Genomic DNA, 19875 nt, shown 5'->3' on the forward strand with positions numbered 1-19875 from the left:
GATGCTCTATACAGTTTCCTTCCATCCAGTCTACATAAAGTGCTTGGAATCTTCTCTGTCTGCAGAACCAATCCTTTCCCTGACTTTCCTGACACAGTTTTAAGAATCATTGGTCATCTAACTACCTAAGGATGTTTAGGGAGAGCAAAGTAGGAGTAACCACGTCTTTCAGTGTTAAGGCAGTGAGTAAGCATTTGCCTTTCAAAATAAAATTTTTATGGAGACTTGCCTGCTCCTGGAATAGACTCTGAGTTTAATGTTATGGTCAGGTCGTGGAAAGGTCCACTGTAAACATCGCTGGGTGCTCTCTGCATAATTAGTACGGTGGTGAGGGGCCTGATTCAGCGTTCTTTATTAGAGCTTTGTTTCTTATTGATTTAAAGGGATGTTTGGTCCCAGGAAGAACTGTACAATCTGGAAAATGAAGAAACACACAGATGACTAACAGGGGAAAAAAACACTGCACACTCATGCTGTAAAATTCTGCTCCTATAAAATGATACAGTAAACACATTCGTATGGGTAATAAAATGCCCCTTTTCTATTTGAATTCCCACAGACTGTCAAAAGTCAATGAATGCTTGCAAAACCTCTATGGTAGAGAAATGCCATCAACCATGTGTAAGAGCTCAAAGAAACCAGTCACAGGGGGAAAAAAAAGAATATATTGTGAGATAACACAACTTTTCAGAAGTCAGTTTATAGCTGTGTCTATTTTAACCATTGCACTAAACTCCACTAGAGTGGTGTTTAAGTGTTTTAATCAAAGGATAAAAGAGGAAACAATTGCAAGTGTTACCATTTCAGTATCTCAGTGGATGCCTTTCAATGGGTATCTATCTCAAGCAGATTGAACTGATTCCATTGCTTAGGGTACTGAACAAAAAGACCTGGAAGTAAGTGCCTATTTAATTGTTTTGTAACAGAAAATAGTATACCTGAGGGTGATTTTTTTCCTTCCAAAAAGCATTCTGACCAGTTTGCGATCATTTCTCTTAATGAGTAAAAACAAACAAACCAAACCTCATTTTAATGACACATATGTAATCATCCTGCATCACCACTGTGCTGTCGAGTACTACAGTCTTATTTCATTCCCGTGTGAGCTAAGAACCTACCTTCATCTGTTTTCCATGCACTTTGCCACGTTTGAAAATGAGTGATGCCACATGCTTTGTAATGCAACTACCTTTGTTTTCAATGTGTAATTAGAGACAAACATTGGGATTCACAGTATACTTAAAGATATAGGACTTTAATGGTGGAAGGATCAGACATCCCTTAGATTCTGACGCTAAAAGTTCCCTATCCAATCTATCATTATCATCATCACATATTAAAGATAAACTTCCTTTTTACTTCAATTATAAATCTAACGATTAGTTAGAAGGTACAAGCTACTAAAGCCTGTTTGGTCTGATTAACCTTCAAGACCCTGTGAAACTGCGACACCAATGGATGGACCTACAGTTCCATGAGCTGTCCATTAGATCTGGTAAACAAGGCGTGCCTTGTTCCAAAGACCCATTATCAACACGTGCCTTAGGTTGTACTTGCAAATACCGTAATTGAAGATAGGATATGATGGTCTGAAATACGTTTCTTTGGTTGGATATAAGGTTAATCCAAGCTTGAGAACAGTGAAACTAAGTGGACCAAAGGAACACAGAGAAAACAAAGGCATGGTGGGGAAAGAAGATGGGCACATTGCATTATTTTGGAAGTGGAGTTATATACAATCAGAAAGGATAGCCATTCCTTGTTTCCCACCACTCACATCCTCTTCTTCTTCAACAGAAATCACTGGAGTCTTGTTCTCTAAATGTTAACATGACCCCATATTTGGAGACAAGTTATTGCTTCGTTAGAAATATAGTCATCGTTCATTTAGTCGAATACTTGTTGAATATTTGCTCTTATTGAACCGGACATTGTGCTATGTACTAGGATTTCACCCCTGAGCAAGAGAGAGAACACTTTTGCCCTCAAAGCTGGTGGCCAGTGGTTGAATAAGGAGATTAAAATAAGTCCTCATCACTTTGATACTAACATTTATTCAAGTAAATGTTGACTAGGTAACTATTCTAGTATCTTCACATATTCTTCAAATATGAGTATCATCAGAGAGAGAAAAATATCATCATCATCCTCATTCCAGATATCTTCAAATAGTCTGTTGCATGGAAAACTATCTCAAAAGTCCTCCCTACATTTTGGAACTTAAATGGCAAAAAGAGTCCAAATATTTTGGTTTTATGGACACTCCTGAAGTGACTAACTCTGTTGAATGGGGCACTGAGAAAATTCAGGCCTTTTCAATAAGTCGAAAAACACTGGTATATCTCTAGGTAAAGTCCTTGGATTGGAATTTCCTTCTGGAAAACAAGCTGTTCAACTGTGCCCAGAAATCAGTGAATTCCCTGAGAAAAACAAAAGTGTCTAGAATAGAAACGCTTGCCAGTGTGACTGCACACTCCAAGAAGAATTTAGCACTCATTTCTCTGGTTCTATAGGATCTATGTAGGATGCATTCTCTAGTGAGAAAGAACAGAATGTGGTTGAGTCTAATGGGAAAGCTTCTGGTATAGAGAAAATCCACCTGGAATCTGGGCTTTCGGCAGTGCTAACTGGCCCTGGTCACGGCGAGATGCTTCACATCATAATCAGATGTTAAGCGTATGAAAGGCTGATGAGGAAGAGGACATAAACTAAAATCGACCCCCCAAATCCCAGTATACTTTAAAGGTCTCAGAGAAATACATGACAATTAGTGTTACCTGGTCTAAACGCTCCGAAGGTATTTGTTAAAAAATAGTTCATGTTTATATTGTTTAACATTAATGGAAAGGGTATAGTTAGAAAACACTGGTCTTCAATGCATGTATGAAACATCGTTCAGAAAACTGGGAAGAAGATGGTGAAACAAATTCATAATATTCAGAACATGGAACCTAGTCTTCATCTTTCTTACATTCTTCATTTTCTGGAAACCCAACTTTCTTTCAACTTTAGTCTAACATGCATATATCTGAGTCACATTAGAAGAATTGTTCTTCCAGAACTGCAATGAAAAACTACCTTTCTGGGGCTCCTGGGTGGCTCAGTTAATTAAGCATCTGACTTTGGCTAAGGTGATAATCAGGTTAGTGACTTAGATCCCTGCATCAGGCTCTGCACTGACAGTGTAGAGCTTGCTTGGGATTCTCTCTCTCTCTCTCTCTCTCTCTCTCTCTCTCTCTCTCTCTGTCTCTCTCTCTCTCTCCCTCTCTCTCTCTCTGTGTGTCTCTGCCCCTTCCCTGCTCTTGCTCCCACACACTCTCTCTCTCAAAATAAATAAACTTTAAAAAAAAAAAACACCTTTCTCCATGACATTGCAGAGCTTTGACTCTTAAAAATCTAACCTACAATTTACAAAGTGATTATTTTTAAAAATCTCCCATTATTCATCTCATAGATTAAGGAAAATATAATTTCAAATGAGTGTCCCCAGAGAAATGCTGTAACTTTGAAAAACTAAAATATACCATTTATCCATTTATCTTTGGACAAGGAATTACTGAATATGGTTTATGGATATAATGTGTATGCTTTGAATATCAAAATATGTAGTAATTTCCTATTAATACTTGGATTTAAAGAGGAAGGGAGAACACTCTTATAATTGACTCAACATTTGTACGGGTTTACCGTTTCTCTTTTAAGTGTTGCTATATCAAATCACAATTCTAGATAAAAAATGGAAGGATCAAGAAAAATAGTAAATAGGCAAAAAAAAAAAAAAAGCTAGAAGAAAAGTTTAGTACATACCTATAAATTCCTAGTTGTAAACTCATATGAAAATATCCAGTTCCCTGAAAGAACAATAGCTAAACTATAATCAGGGAGCAGTATGCATGCCTTTTAGATTTTTGAGAACTCAAGCAACTTTTTGAAGCAAGCTTAATGTTTGTAAAGTCTGTTTGAGTTTGGAAATAGAATTTTATTTATTCAAGAGATTAAACTAGTTAGAAATGGGTTGCAAAAAGAATGCCAAGAAATCAAAGTTTTATCCGAGGAGCAATCAAATTTCAAAAACAATCCACAATATTAAGTGGATTGCTTCTGAGTGCTATAAGTATATAGAATTTTGGAAAAGTTAGAGGAGTACACAGGAAGCAATTTAGACCGTGTGTTGAGTCTGGTCTCTGGGGTCTGTGTATTGAATCTGTACGGTCCTCTCTGTGAACGTACACCTTAATTCCCTCATATAAGATCAGAGTAAGTTTTATATATATGCAATTAGATTATTGTGAGAATTAAAAGTAATTTATATGATATATCTGACACATGAAAATGCCATTCTTCTTCTTCTTCTTCATGATGATGTAAATGAATATACCAAAATTTTATTTTATTTTATTTTTAACGTTTATTTATTTTTGAGAGACAGAGAGGGGCAGAGCGTGAACGGGGACAGGCAGAGAGAGAGGGAGACACAGAGTCTGAAGCGGGCTCCAGGCCCTGAGCTGTCAGCACAGAGCCCCACGTGGGGCTCAAACCCACGAACCGTGAGATCATGAACCTGATCGGACATTTACCCAACTGAGCCGCCCAGGCACCCCTCAAAATTTCAAACTGAAGTTCCAAAATTTCAAGTACATGCCTCAATACATTCACATTTCAAAATCATTCAAAAATGTCCGTATTAAAAAAAAAAAAAAAAAAAAAAAAAAAACAGGGGCGCCTGGGTGGCGCAGTCGGTTAAGCGTCCGACTTCAGCCAGGTCACGATCTCGCGGTCCGTGAGTTCGAGTCCCGCGTCAGGCTCTGGGCTGATGGCTCGGAGCCTGGAGCCTGTTTCCGATTCTGTGTCTCCCTCTCTCTCTGCCCCTCCCCCGTTCATGCTCTTTCTCTCTCTGTCCCAAAAATAAATAAAAAACGTTGAAAAAAAATTAAAAAAAAACCAACAACCTTCTATCAAAAAATATTTGAAATTGGATGTAAAGAAGAGGAATTTATTAATTGGCACTAAACCTGTGGGAAATAATAAAATGCATGTTGAAATACAATTTTAGAAATTTCTTTGGAATTTGAGAGGACTCTGAAGAAGGCCTATAGAAGTACAAGGCAAGATGTGGGACGTGTGAACTGAAGTACATATCTGCCAACATCAGAGCCTTTTCTAAGATTTAGAAAAGTATCTTTACTTCAATTAAAAGAGTAGAACACTGTTGCTTTCAGTAATCCCAAGCATTATGGGGACACTACCCTATTAAGACTAGAAAATAGGTATAGAGGGATGGTTTTCCTTAGGAACAATGGGGACCCATTTTCTAAGGCAATAGTTTGAGGAGAGAGAGGGGTCAAAAGAAGAAATTTTCACAAGTATAGGCTGGACAGAGACGAATAGAATAACAAGGAAAATTCAGTTAGGGTGGCAATGGCCCAAGGAAATTTGAAAGAAGTCAGTTCAGCTAGAAGAATTTGCAGACTGCTGTTTTACCCCCTGCCCCCACTGGGTTGGTCAAAGTTTTTTTCTCGTCCTTGAGATCTTTCCGGACCAAAATCTACTATAGCATCTTCCGTTGCTGGAAGGAGAGAAAATCTTTCCACAAAGAATCTTTTCAGAAGCACAGAAGGAAGAACCATATACTCAAGCCAGAGGGCTTCACCCTCTTCCCAGATAAGAATGAACTCTTTTCTGTGGCACGGAGTCTAGAATGATCTTGGATGGTACCAGTTTCTTCTTTCTAGACACTTAGCAGATTGGCGAGTACACAATAATAGGGGGGACCATGTGCAACGCAACAGACAACTTTTCAGTAGCAGCGACAACATCAACAATACGTTGAGGTTAAGAGAACTTGTCGTGTGGCGTATAAATTATAAACACTTAACCTGATTTGGGAGATGGTTTCCACGTTAAATTACTTCCTTCCATGCTGTAACAACACATGATGCCTGTGTGTTGAATATCCCAAATTGAAGGTCCTCCAAGTTTTCCTTAGGTGCTTCTTGGACTTTCATTCCCCAATTTCTTCTCACCGGTGTTTGATGATACCAGGCCTACCGACGACGTTGAATGACGTCAGGTAGCATCCGAAACCCAGTCCAGGTATTAGATAGAACTAGCAGCCAGGTTAGACCAGGGAACATAATCCAGGAACCAGGACATTTTGTACTGGGGGATCTGGGCATTTCAAGACCAAACAAACAGACGGACAGAAGGACAGAAACACTCATTGGTCCAGGAAGCTGGTCCAGGAATCAATCCAGGAAGCTGGATTGATTTAAATCTCTCTGCAATTTATTTCCGTCCTCGATTCGCAGTGGTGAAGGTATTGGATGTAGCAGGCTTGGAAGTGATAATTACTGTCTAAACAGGTTATGCTAGTTCGCACAGTTACTGCCAAAACATCTAAAGCTAGGTTCCATGGTTCAGTGTCCCTAAATTCCTATAAGGATGCCATGCCTCATCCAGCACCAGGAAATGATAAGGCCTCTTGAGTGTACTCAGAGTTGAAGAAAATTATGGAACCCATAGTTGTCTTCGATATTACCTACATAAAACCAAGACTAAATTCTATTTCAGTTTGTTCCAGGTGATGATTTAAAAATGAATTTTGGAGATGGCTTTAACTACATGCCTCAGTTTAGACATGGTTAATTCTTCTTTTAAAAATGTGTTTTATTTGAATATATAAATATTAAAGTTCTATTATATCAATTCAGCTAACATTCAAATATCGGTGGTACTATAATTTAATGATACTCGAGATAGCTTATATGATAATATAGTAATTAATGATCTCTTGGTCTATTGAACTTTCTGCTTGATTAGTATTTAGTCAGGAATGAGGAGGAGAGAGGAAAGATAGTTTTTCCATTTATATCTTGTTTAACAATATTTCTAATATATATTAGCACACATACCTGTTTTAGTACGTTGAGTAGGGTGACATAAACGAATCCTTCTTTGAAAACTCATGAATTTGATAATGCAGTCCTTCATTTTAGTTGCATACGCTGTAATTGAGGGTGTGAGATGAAAATTGTTCTCATTTCAAAGTTAGTGTGACATTCTTTTAAATTTGTTTTTCCTGATCTTCTGTTCAGGAATACCTAAATACCCACACAGCAAGTTGGAACTGAACTTTCTTACCATCCCAAAGGCAAATCTCCAGTCCCTTAAGAGACCTAATGGAAGTGAGGTTGTGTCTGAAGGTCAAAATGTCCACAAGTGGGTGACCTTCAGGAGATACCTATCTTTTAATTTATGTCATCATTCTGTGTGGTGTTTTTTTCTTCTTTTTTTGTCAGAGTGATACAATTCCAGGGGCCAAGAAGTAGTACTAGACAGTAGAAAACAATTATATGACTATTTAGTGTTGTCTCTGCTTGTAATCTTTGGAACCATGCTTGTAGATGGTTGGGGAAGATTCTATCTCCTTCACAGGTAACTTCAAGTCATATCATAGGTATGCCAGCTTTTATATTTTCCATCTATATCATTTTCATAAGTGACAAATAGAGAAGACAATGCTTGTGTGTTTAAGTTCCAGTCACTGACATTAGGCTAATAATTGGTTGTTACTACAAAGGTTATGGACTTACCTGTCTGCATTTTCATTTCTTAGAAGGTTCTACACCTTTTTGTTCCTCGTTCTGAAATTGCCAGGGGAGAATAAAAATCACTTACAGATTTCCATTTTGGGAATCAATGGAATAAGTTAGCTAAAAAACCTATTTCCTGAGGTAATTTCATGTTTTTAATTTGAGAAAGACAGAGTGCAAGTGAGGAAGACGGGCTGAAGGAGAGAGAGAGAATCTCAAGCAGTCTCCACCCTCAGCACAGATGCAAGGCTCTATCTCACACCCGTGAGCTCATGATCTGAGTGGAAAGCAAGAGTCAAAAGCTCAACGAACTGAGCTACCCAGGCACCCCTGTTTTCCTTCTTAAGATTGGTCTTCTGATAGGAAAACTCATAAGGTAACCTCACCCTAAGATAGTCAACTTCACCTTCAAATGATCCACTTGGCCAAGATAGTCAACTCTGATGACTGTCCAGTGCCTCCTTAAAGAGGAGGCTGAGCATATAGAAAATCAAACTGAACTAGTCACAAGATACCTGGCGACATCACAAACGTATTTGAAAAGATCCAACGTTGTTGTACGAAACTAGTCTGTGGCCTACGATCCTTCTCCCCACGTTTGTTCCCAAATCACCATCATTGCATCAAACAGCATAATCAGTTCCGTCCTTTCCTCCTCATCTAACTTGACATCCTTTATCGGAATTTGCTCAGAATTTATGACTCACAGAGAGCCAAATTAGGGCAAATGGAGAAATGAGTAAAAAAGAAAAGTTGCACACAGTAGGTGTGTCCTAGCAAAATGGCATTGGCCACCATCCCCACTTGAGTAGGATTCACCAAAACTAGGAATTGGGATTTGAACCTTATAATAAAACAGATACACAAAAATCCATACTTTTATATAGTTCATAAGACTTCTAGCCAGAATGTTTCCAAAATGCCCATTTGAAAATGGGATTTCATAAAACTAAAACTAAATTCCAGTTTCAAACCTGAGTCAAACTTTACTGCCTTTGGTGGTGGAAATCAGTAATGCAGTAGAATTTCCCTTAACGATTCGGTGAGGACGTTTTATAATAAATATTTAGTTAAAGCATCTACCTCACAGATCCATTCTGTGTAAATGTCTCCGAGTAAAGCATTCTCATTCATTCATTTAGCAAATTTTAGTTGCTCAGCTGAATTCTATTTCTCTGATCACTGCATTTGAAGATTACTCAAGACCTGACAAAATTGTTTTATGATAATTAACAAACTAATTAGCTTCTCAAGACTACTCTGGAAATAATATACAGAGAAATTAAATAACTCTTCTCCTTTATTTGAGTTCAAATATCAGACAGCATATGATCCTTATTTTCAGAAAAAAATAACCCCAACATAGATATTTTGGTTTCTCTAAGAAAAATGAGGAAGAAAGCTACCCAGATGATCTCAGCTAGCAAATACCCTTTGCTTACTTATTTCTGCTGAAGACTGTTATTTGAATGATTACCTTTAGCCTTTCCTCATTGTCCAATTGCTTGAAGCACAAAGAAATGTAAAGAAGATGACCATATTCCAGCTCTCATTTTTGAATAAACCTCAATAATAGAAACAGAAAACAAAACCATGTCAACAGAATATCATCAGAACATCAAACAGTTTGTGAAGGTCTAAGTCTTGAAACCTCGATTCCTGAATTCAGAGCATTAGCTCACATTCCATGGTGTCTGTAACATCAAGTACATGAAACCAATGGACGAAAACTGGGTGAAGGAAAAAGTACTTTAAAACTGGTTACTGTGGATTCCCAAAAATGACAATATTAATGTAAATATTAATAAAGACATCAAATCCAAATATTACCTTAACCTTTGTGCTATTTTATTTTTCACGAAGTTCTGTGACTACAGAGTGATCAGTTGACTTTAATGTAACATTTATTAAAACATGAGAGGAAGGGTTTCCAAGATGTTAGTATTTAAATCAATCCCCAAATTATTATTTTTGCCTAGCACTCCTTAGGGAAGGAATCAGAGGAAGAAAATAAATTTAAATTAAAAACTATATATATAAAAAAGCAATTTATGGTTCATAGTCTTCTAGAGGGCAGATTAAGAGATTAAGAGCAAAGTGAGAAGACTGGGTTTAGAGAAAAAAAAGTAGAGATAACTCTTCCTTTGCTCCAACAGGAAAGCTGACTAAAGAACATGGATATTTCAAAACATCAAGGAAAGAAAATAATGCATGATTAGCCTCAAATGCATCATTAATCCACTATTCTGTCAAATTCTATTTCTTCTGTCTTGCCAAAGAATAATCTCTACCATAACAGCCCTCCATACCAGAAAAAATAAAAATATTTATATTGCATTATTTACATTTGAAACAAAAATAAATTTAAGTAATGCGGAGAAAAATAATTTTATAATTTAGAAAATAAGATTTATTAAATAGAAGAGTGACACTAAGAAAACTGGCACTTCTTTGAACCAGTAAATATAGTATCTGGGCTTTTGAAGAACTGGCAACATCGAGATGGTTTCTTTTTTCCAACAAAAATATTTACAGAGCATTTCCAAGTTCATAACATTTAAATAACTCATTTCAATTTTGAAACACTACTTTCATTTTCATTCAGCTGTTTGGAGAAAACAATATCAGATGAAGTAAGTGATGCAAATATCTCATACAAAGATCCATTCATTCATTCATTTCACTCCACAAATATTAGTGACTTCCTTCCATGAGTTAGGCATTGTTTTAAGTACTGAGTATAAAGAGCACTGGACAGAACCATTAAGATGCCTATCTCCTAGGTGTTACATCATAATGGGATGGGATGAAATATTATTCATAAATACCCTGCTAAATGATTGCATAAAATTAATATTAATATCATTCAGAGTCTGATGGGCTACCATAGATTTAATAGATTAATAAGGACTTCTTCTGGAAGTTTTTTTTTTCTTTAAGCTGAGACTCAAAGAACAAGTAGGAATTAATCATATGAAGATGGGAAAGAAAGGCACTTCTTTCTTTCTTTCTTTCTTTCTTTCTTTCTTTCTTTCTTTCTTTCTTTATTTCTTTCTTCTTTCTTTCTCTGTGTGTGAGGGGAATAGCTTTTACAAGGCCCTAAACTGGGAACGTGTATAGTATAATTGTGGTGCAGTAGCTCAATTTGATTAGAGACCAAGGAGTAAGCCGGAGAAGAGTAAGTAATGAGGTGTTCAAGAGAGATAGGAGCCAGATAGAGTTGCCAGAATAGGAGGAAGGCAAGTCAATTAGAAAGCTATTGTCACGTCAGGCAAGGTAATGATAGCTTGAACTGCCATAATCCTAATGGAGATGGGGAGAAATGGATGTTTTGGATGAGATTTTGAAGTTAAGGTCATTGGATCTACTAATGGAAGAGGAAATCAAGTATGCCTTCTATTTTTATGCATTTATGTATTTATTTTAAATTTTTTATTAAGTGACTGGATACCTAATGACACCATTTACTGAAACAAGGAGGGCTCGGGCAGAATATTTGTAGTGAAGACAATTATTCTCTTTTGGGATATTAAAATTTGTAATGCCCAGGAGAAATTCAAGTTTGGATGTCAGATATGTAGATAAACATCTGGCCTGGGGTTTCAGGTAGAAATCGGGTCTGGACATAAATTATACAAAATCACCTGAGAAGAATGTGAAGATTGAAAAAGGAAGGCATGTAAGAATAGAGTCTTCGAGCACCCCAATATTTCAAAGCTAAACTGGGCAGTATGAGGAAGCATGGGTGATTGAGACAGAGTGGCCAATGGCTAGGGAGAAAACCAGAAGTTTCTATGTTACAAAAATTAAGAACAGTAAGAGTTTTCAAAGCTGAGCTAGAATGAGTTGAATTTATTTAATTTACTTTCAGGTTATTTCAATATTCATGAGCTCTGTTTTATTAACTTTCTTCTCTCACCTTCACCTGAATACACCCTTGCTGTTCATTAACTCCTGCTAGTCTTTCTGTGCTTCAGCAACGAACAAACAAGCTGCCTTCACCAGCACTTTTAGGGTGACATCTCTCCACCAGCCCCAAGTGTGCACATGGACAGTGCAAATAAGAAAAGGCAGCCTCTTTGTTTATTTCCTGACACACCATGTGAACGTTACCATGAATTTTTAAAAAATGGTGGAGATGCATCCAGGTGGAGAGGGGAGATGTCACCCTAAATGCCCTGCTCCACCCATTTATCTCTTCAGACTTGGTCTATTTCTGACCCCAGAGAAAGATAACCCATGGGTCATAGGAGTCAGTGTTCAGGTTGCAGGGTAAGAAGTAACAGGGGATCTCAGAGTAGAACACATTTGCCTTTCTAGGGAGCATTGGAGTGTTGGAGAATTGTGCTTATTCAGTCTCTTGGTTCCAATTAGGCTCCCTAGTGATATTTTATAGCAACCATAAGTAGGTAGTGCTATGGGTTGAATTGCATCCCCTCAGAGTTCATATGTCTAAGTCCTAACCCCAACCCTTAAAATGTGACTGTACCAAGACACAAGGTCTTTAAAGAATTAACCTTAATTTAATTAAAGTTTTAATTAGTTTCAAGTGAGGTCACAAAGGTGGGCCCTAATCAAACACAACTGATGTTCTTTTAAGAAGAGGAAAGTTGGCTACAGAAAGGTCCAGAAAAAGACCACATGAAGACCTTGGGAGAAGGTGGCCACCTACAAGCCCAGAAGGCAGGAGTCAGAAGAAACAAACCCTGTTAACGTTGATCTCAGACATCTGGCGCATCTGGCCTTCAGGACTGTGAAGAATTACATTTCTGTCTTTTACACTGACAAATCTATGGTGCTTTGTTTTGGCAGCTGGAGCAGACGAATGCGGGAGAAAGTTTTCTACCTGCATGCAGTGTAGGTAAAGAATTACACAAGTTCGATCCCGAGTCTTAAAAACAGTTTCTTTGAATTCTCTTTCCACCTTTCCTGTTCCTCTTGATGTATAAGGATGAGAATCGAATGAAACAAGAACTAGGCTGTGTCACTTAGTTGAGTAGTCAGGCATGGCATCCACGGTCAGAAGCTCCATTGCCTTTCCTGCAATACGTCATATCTGGTTAAGTGTTCAGTGAAGCTGGTCTTTGTTATAGATTGCACCAGACTGCTAGTATAGAAATATGGAAATGAAGTCAACCCATTTGCACTCTGGAGTCCAATCTAGAGCCCCAGTAACACATAGAAAGAATCCTTTTACCCGATGGTAATCATCTTTAAAGACGGATCAATATCAAGTTTCTTCCTTCAAAAAGTGCAACTATTCTCAGTTTCAACCATCAACTGTTCCCTCTTTATATTTCCTATATAGACCCTTTTTAAAGTCAGCACTTAAAAACAGAGTACTTTGACATTGTGAAAATGCATCATCTATATAACTTCATTTTTATTCACTTCACATATTTCAGTAAAACCTTTACATCTTTTCTGAAGTCCCAGAGTCTAGAACAGTGGTTCCCAGTAACAGAGATACTACCTCGAGGGAGAATTTTGGAACACTGAAGTGCTCTTTGGTGGTCATAATATTGTAGAGGGTTTCTGCACTTATTGAATGAACCACGCTAGGCACTGTGAATTGTGCATTTATAGTTGGACGTTGGTTTCTGATTATTGAGTCTAGAGTCCAAGTTAGTTTTACAATAAATTCAAAGAATTTTCTGTACACTTTTCAAATACCCCCACTTTTCCAGAAACACAACCCGCGTGAATTGAGAGAAAATTCCAGTTTGTCTTCTTCCCCAAGAACTTAACATCATACATCATTTCAGAAAATCATGTGACTCATGGGGACACCACTTATGGGACTAATAGATCTCTTGACAGTAGGATCTCTGTCTTCACTACATGTGTAATTCACACAAACGTGGTGACTCTGAATATAGCTAAGGTTCTGCAAACTTCATAATGTTTTCCAATCTCAGTCTGAGTATTAATGAAGTATTAATCTGAGTATTAATGAATAGAATTGCCTATCATTTATTATAAATTACTTTTTTATAGTTTCCATTTACATTAGAGTGAAGGTGCTATATTGATATGGGGTCATTATTTTAGTAAGTTATATTCTCTATATTCTCTTTCTTTCAGAAACTATTAAAAAAATTGTGTGTTTAAAGCAGTGTTTTACCTACTGGGGTTGACTTGTTTCTGATCATGGTGATATGGGGGTTTGCATTAAAACTTAAATCTTCTTGGGGCGCCTGGGTGGCGCAGTCGGTTAAGCGTCCGACTTCAGCCAGGTCACGATCTCACGGTCCGTGAGTTCGAGCCCCGCGTCGGGCTCTGGGCTGATGGCTCGGAGCCTGGAGCCTGTTTCCGATTCTGTGTCTCCCTCTCTCTCTGCCCCTCCCCCGTTCATGCTCTGTCTCTCTCTGTCCCAAAAACTAAATAAAAAACGTTGAAAAAAAAATTAAAAAAAAAAAAAAAAAACTTAAATCTTCTTGTAGGTATGTGCCTCCGAAACATTAGAACCAAAAATCAGACCTCTTGCTATTTAAATCTCTCAACTAGTTTTCAGTTAAACTGATTGGAAAGGAAGAAAACGTTTATTAAAGGTCTGCAAAGATGGCTATTTTTATTCGTATGTGCAACCACTTCAAGAGTTTTTGAAGACTGGAAGGAAGGTCATTATTTCAGTGATGTGACTCTCAATATACTCTCATTAGCAAGCATATTTTTTCATTGTTTCAACCTTAGACCTAAAACTCAGCATAATTAGCGGTATCTATTTTGGTTGGTCAGAAGCTGGTTCATTACCTAGCTAAATTCCATGAAGTTAATAAGGTTTTTGATTCATTATTTAGCAGATACATATAGCACTTCCTAAATGCCAGGAACCATTCTAAAACTTTACCAATATTAGCTCATTTTAGTTTTACAACAACTACCTTATTATCCCCATTATACAGAAGAAACTGAGGAACCGACAGGTTAATTTGCTCAAGGTCAGTAAGTTGCAGAGCCTGGATGTACAACTCTAGGCAATTGGGCTCCAGAGGCTACGGGCTTGGCTGTACATTGCCTTCTGAAACTGCCATACAGCAAACGAGGAAAAGTTTGCATTAAAAAGTCTAACGGGCAAATGATTAGGATATATTGGTTTATTGTCTTAAGGGATCTTTAAGTTTCCACCTATGTTAAATAAATTGATCACCTTTTGTCAGGTATGGATAATTAATTGAAGACCACTTGCAAATACAGATCAACTGAACTGTTTATCATAAGTGAAAAATCATATACAAGTGTTGACTGAAATTTCCCCGCCCTGAAAGAGGAGGAAATAAAAAACACAATAGGCAGTATTAATTAGACTTATGATAATTTGAGAAAGAATGAGGAGAGGGAGGGAGGGAAGAAAGAAGTGAGGGATGGAGAGAGAGAGAAAGAGTATTTCATTGTATAACACAGAGCTTTGTTCACAGGACTCCGATTTTCAAAACGTGCGTGTGATATTCTAATCTTTGAATCGATTAGAACATTATGTAACCATTTAAGAAAACGATCCAGAATCTGTGTCTTGGCTGTTTGTGAATGGAGGTGGTCATTGGGCCATTGCTAGGAGAAGCAAGTTACTTGCAGGTATCAGTTAATTCCGGTTATTGAGAGAGTATTCCGGGGAAGCAGCAATGATAGAAGGTGAATGACAGAAAATAAAATTTCTCCCGGATGCAAACACTATGGTTTTTGTTGTTATTTATTTTGCTCTTCTTTCTAAGTTTTGTTTTCATTTTTAAAAGTTTGTCAAACTTTTAGCATGTGCTTAGCCTGTTATCCTTTGTTGACTTCCAAATACCACCATTGGGTCATTATTTACGTTTTCATGTCATTTTTCTTTCCCTCTACAGTAATCCTTTTTGGGTATGACAGCCGTACAGTTTTGTTTGATTTATCTGAGAGCTTAGAATTTGGGGTCTGTGTCTCATAATTTTCCAATATTGTTATAGTACAGTTTGATATTTTTTGCTGTTTGTTTTCTTTTCAACAACGGCCCTTTTACCTTTTTGCTTTTTACCTGAACAAAATTATCATTTGTCCTAGACAGAAATAGTCACATGTCCTATCAATCAAGATAATATGAAGTAATATAGTAAGTCTGCTTTCTTAGGCTAGTCAAAATAATATGTTTCACACATTTCTTATTGTTAAATCCAGATGAAGGTTTACACCAAAGAAATTGATCCCTGAAGAATAAACATCTATCTATATATGAGGAGATCTGGGTATTTAAGTAACGGAATGTTCTAGGGTCCTTCTATGATGACATTACGTTGTAGAGAATGTGTTTATTTTTCAGTGCCTAGTCACCTAGTATCCTACTAGTTTACTTATGGTTATCAGCTGAAAAAAGTCACAATATGTTTTTCAACTAAAACTTATACAAATAGGGAAAACAGGGCAGACAAAAATCAGAAGCTACAGGTACCAATATATTAAAATATTGAACCAATATATTAAAATATTGAATTTTATGAATTATGAATAATTAAAAATTATTCATAATTTTATGGATAATCCAGATAATTTTCTGGATTGCAAGATGGCCAATTGTTTTAATCGATTGTATTTGACAATAGTCAACAATATGCTTTTTTAATACCCTGGTTTCTAAGCTCAACGATACCTAAAACCTGGGATTATTAGCCAAATGGTTCCCCACCAGCTGACTTTGACCTAGAAGACATCTGTACCCTGTTTATCTTAATAGCTTTAAATTCGTTCTTACATGAAAAACATCTATTCAATGTTCGTGAAATCATAATGTCACATCCACTCCAATACAAAGGCTCTACCCCAACTCTGCCCTATGATTCTAGTTGAATTTGAAAGACAATAAATAATATTTAAAATTCCTTAAGGAAGAAGGTCACTCTCTTACAGATTGGTTTAACCTAATTCCAATCTAATTTAAATTCTTCATTTTAGGTCTGACAAATCAGTTTAGTTGTAATACAAGCATCAGTAAAAGTATGTAGTTATACATTCCTAGTCACACATAGGTATGCATAAATAAAACATGTATATGTTTTATAGGCTTCTCATTTTAACATTGTGTGAATATGCCCATTTCAACAAACACTCTTTATAGCATGCCTTTAAAGTCATACCCTAATTCTCAATGGAAAACTTAGAGGTCACATATAGAATTGACTTGTCTAATATCTTACTGCTGATTATGTCATTTCCAATATTGGCATTTACCAATTATACTGCAATTAACATTTTCGTGCCAACACTTTTGCACAAAGTTCAGCTTATTTGTTCAGAAGTGGCTCGGCAAATGTGTTTATTCTCTGCTTCTTATTTTCCTGTGATCCATCTGCTGTCCTTCCCTGTCATGTATGGTGCCCAGGGAGAGTCACAGTCGTAAGCCTCATCACTTGGGACTCTGGCTTTCCATTGGTTTTGTCCAATGGGAGGCACTGGCCTGGCAGGAGAAGAGAGAAATCGGGACATTTATCTCTGCCTCCTACTCACTGGACCCAGGTCTGGCAGTGACCGAGTTCCGTGGTGTATTCTCTTTCCCTTTTCCTTCATGGTTGGGTCTCTTCAGTGATGGACTTACCCTCTTTGTGGCAGAGGTAGGAATGCCTCCCCCGTGCTGCTAGTCTCTACATAAATGTTTTACCATGCTTTGGTTCTCGTCCCCCAGACCATGGCCCCGTAAGTAGCACGCCCATTTGTCTTTCTTCCTTTATACCCTTTGAGTGAGTCATCTATTTTCTGCCTGGACCTGCTAAAATAGGCAAAGGGCTGTAAAAGTATTCTTTGCATATTTGATATATTGTCACTCTTTTTCACAACTCAAATGTACCACTAGCAATGTGTAAGAATTCAAATATCTCTATAACTTGTGACTCTGGATTTTATGTTTATTGTCAATACGATGGGCAAAACAGAAAATAATGCACAGTACCTTTTGGTTACTAAAGAGGACAAATGTGAAGAGTGCGTGTGTGTGTGTGTGTGTGTACATGCACACACATTTACAGATCAAATAACTAGATAGTAAAGTGTCTAAAAAGCACTAGCTATAGGCTAGTGTTCACATTTCAGCTCAAGCACAAACTAGCGATGAGGATTGAGGCAAGACCCAGCCCTTCTTGTTTTGAAACATCTCTAAGCCGTTGTGAAAATTATATGTGACATGGAGATAACAATAATATTCGAAGTGAAGTGTTTGGATGAGACGTCTCCAGTCCCTTTCAACCTTGTACCTGTGATCTTACATCTCCAGCAGTAACACCAGGACAGAAAGAAACCCTGGAGAGTTTTAGCATGCATGACGGACAAAGGAAACTCTACCTCATGTGTTGAGTCACTGAGGCATTGGTATGGCATTTTTTTTCGTTTTGTTTTCTTCGAAGAATGGCAAATATTATATATTTTCTCATAAGGCCAAATGGAGCCAACTTAGAATTTTGCTATGTTCAAAGTCCAATTCTGTCAATCAAAAACAGGCATGCTAATAAGAGAAGTGGATTCCCACATCCCTAGCAATTTGCATTTACTTATCCACTGCTTTTTCGGACCTCTTTGCTAGCAAATTTTGTTTTGTTGCCCTGACTTTGTCCAGAAAGGGCTAGAAAATGCTCCCTGAAATTATCTACCTCACGTAATAGAACACAGTAGGTCGCATTATGTCTCTTAGCAGAGGGAGCTTCAGAGGAGTTTAAAAAGGCTGGGGGTCTTGAGGCACAGAGAGAAAATGGAATATTTCTGGGAAGATGAGAAGCAGGAACCTCCGAAGTAGCTCATTTGTACTGGAGGTAATGGTGTGAGAGAAAGGTAATGCCAGAGACTTTGAGAGGTTCAATGAAGTGGAAAAGGTGGATAGAGGGCGGACGATATTTGCTGCAAATGTCTAAAAGTTTCAATATAAGGACTGAGGCTGGCGAGAACGTACAGCGTGTCACGTACTTGCTTTGCATACGGGTATGGTGTCAGTGACTCACCTTCCACAGGTCTTGTGCTGTAAGTTGTTGGGTGATGGATTTGCCCTGCTTGCTCTGTCCACCCTCCAAGAGCGGAGCGCGGCTTGTGAGACATCTGTGCGGGGTTAGGAGGGCAGCTGGAAGCCGTTGGACAGACGGAACCAACAGGCTCGTGCCCAGATGCAACTTGCAAGCGGAGTGCGATCCGGGCTCTGCTGACAGGCTGAGCCACCAGGGCTGAGGAAGAAAGAGAAGAGTCTTCGGTGAGATGATTTGGAGAGATTAATGAATACATGGGTGGATACGAAATTCACCGGCGATAGTTTTCTGCCTTATTGGCAAGAAAAATAAGGCGCTGAGACATCATCACACGTTTCAGTAGCACAGGTGGATGCTTTAAAACAGACCTAGGCTTCTGTGTTTAGGAAACTTAATTTTTAAATGTTTTTTTTTCTGACACTCAGACGATCTGCCCTTACAACAAACTGTTATTGAAACAACAAAAGCCCCCCAACCCCTCCTAAGTAAAAAGCGCAAGGGGCCTCCAGCAGAAGCCTCAGACCAGCAGGTGAGCGGAAGAGGAGGGCAGACGGCAGGCCCTGTGATCCTTGGCAGCCGGCCAGCTTGGCCAGAGTTGGCCGGGGATCCATGACCCTTTGGCTCTCGTGGGAGAGCGTAAAGTTCTGTCAGCTCATCCATTCGGATAATTAGCAAAAGATATTATTTCCCTGTTCCATCTGCTTGCATTTTGGCTAATAATTGGAACACTGAATAATGTTCCCGAGTCCTTCAGCTCTCCGTCACCACAACCGAGCACATCTCTGGGGAAAGACCGGGGACAGAGACCACTGAGACTCCTCAGCCCTCTTGTGTGAGGACGACCATGAACCCTGAGGCCAGCCTCCAGTCTAGAGACAAGTCAGGGCTCACCGGTCAAGGAGTCTAAGGAGGCCGGGATGGCAGGGACATTTCATTCTGCTAATCCAGAGCTTACCCCCCTTAGCCACAGACAAATGGCTGTGCAAACGGAGGGCTTAGTGACCCTGACGCTGAGAAAAGGAAAAGGGCAAAACTATTGACTCAATCAGAGACTGAGTGTAAGAAATGGCTTCATCATGGTGGCTTGGAAATATACTGTGGTTTCAAACATCCCGTAGCAGTCCTCTGGTGGATATTCGATTATGGATTTCTCCAGACAAGGACCTTGGCTCCTTCTTCACTCTGCATGGGAACTCGTGCAGCGCACCGCACAATGGCACAATTAGGTCCAGTTGGCCCGCCGACTGAAAGCACTTCAAAGCAGAAGGGCTTTGAATAGAAGCAGAAAGGACCTACTTCTGCATTTTGAAATGAGC

At 38.3% G+C, this 19875-nt stretch overlaps 1 long non-coding RNA gene across 2 annotated transcripts; it reads right to left on the reverse strand.

Moving 5' to 3' along the window:
- Nucleotides 1-235: 235 nt before the first annotated feature.
- On the reverse strand, nucleotides 236-18743 carry LOC131508352 (uncharacterized). 2 transcript variants are annotated; one of them, XR_009259980.1, is made up of 5 exons: nucleotides 18542-18743; nucleotides 9070-9157; nucleotides 7593-7643; nucleotides 6912-7004; nucleotides 236-414 (listed from the first exon to the last, which is right to left on the reverse strand). It is a non-coding gene; the product is annotated as an uncharacterized LOC131508352 (long non-coding RNA). The 2 variants fall into 2 exon arrangements; XR_009259981.1 differs by lacking the exon at nucleotides 6912-7004.
- Nucleotides 18744-19875: the final 1132 nt, after the last annotated feature.

The sequence above is a fragment of the Neofelis nebulosa genome, chromosome 4, assembly GCF_028018385.1.
Source record: "Neofelis nebulosa isolate mNeoNeb1 chromosome 4, mNeoNeb1.pri, whole genome shotgun sequence".
Classification (NCBI taxonomy): Eukaryota; Metazoa; Chordata; class Mammalia; order Carnivora; family Felidae; genus Neofelis; species Neofelis nebulosa.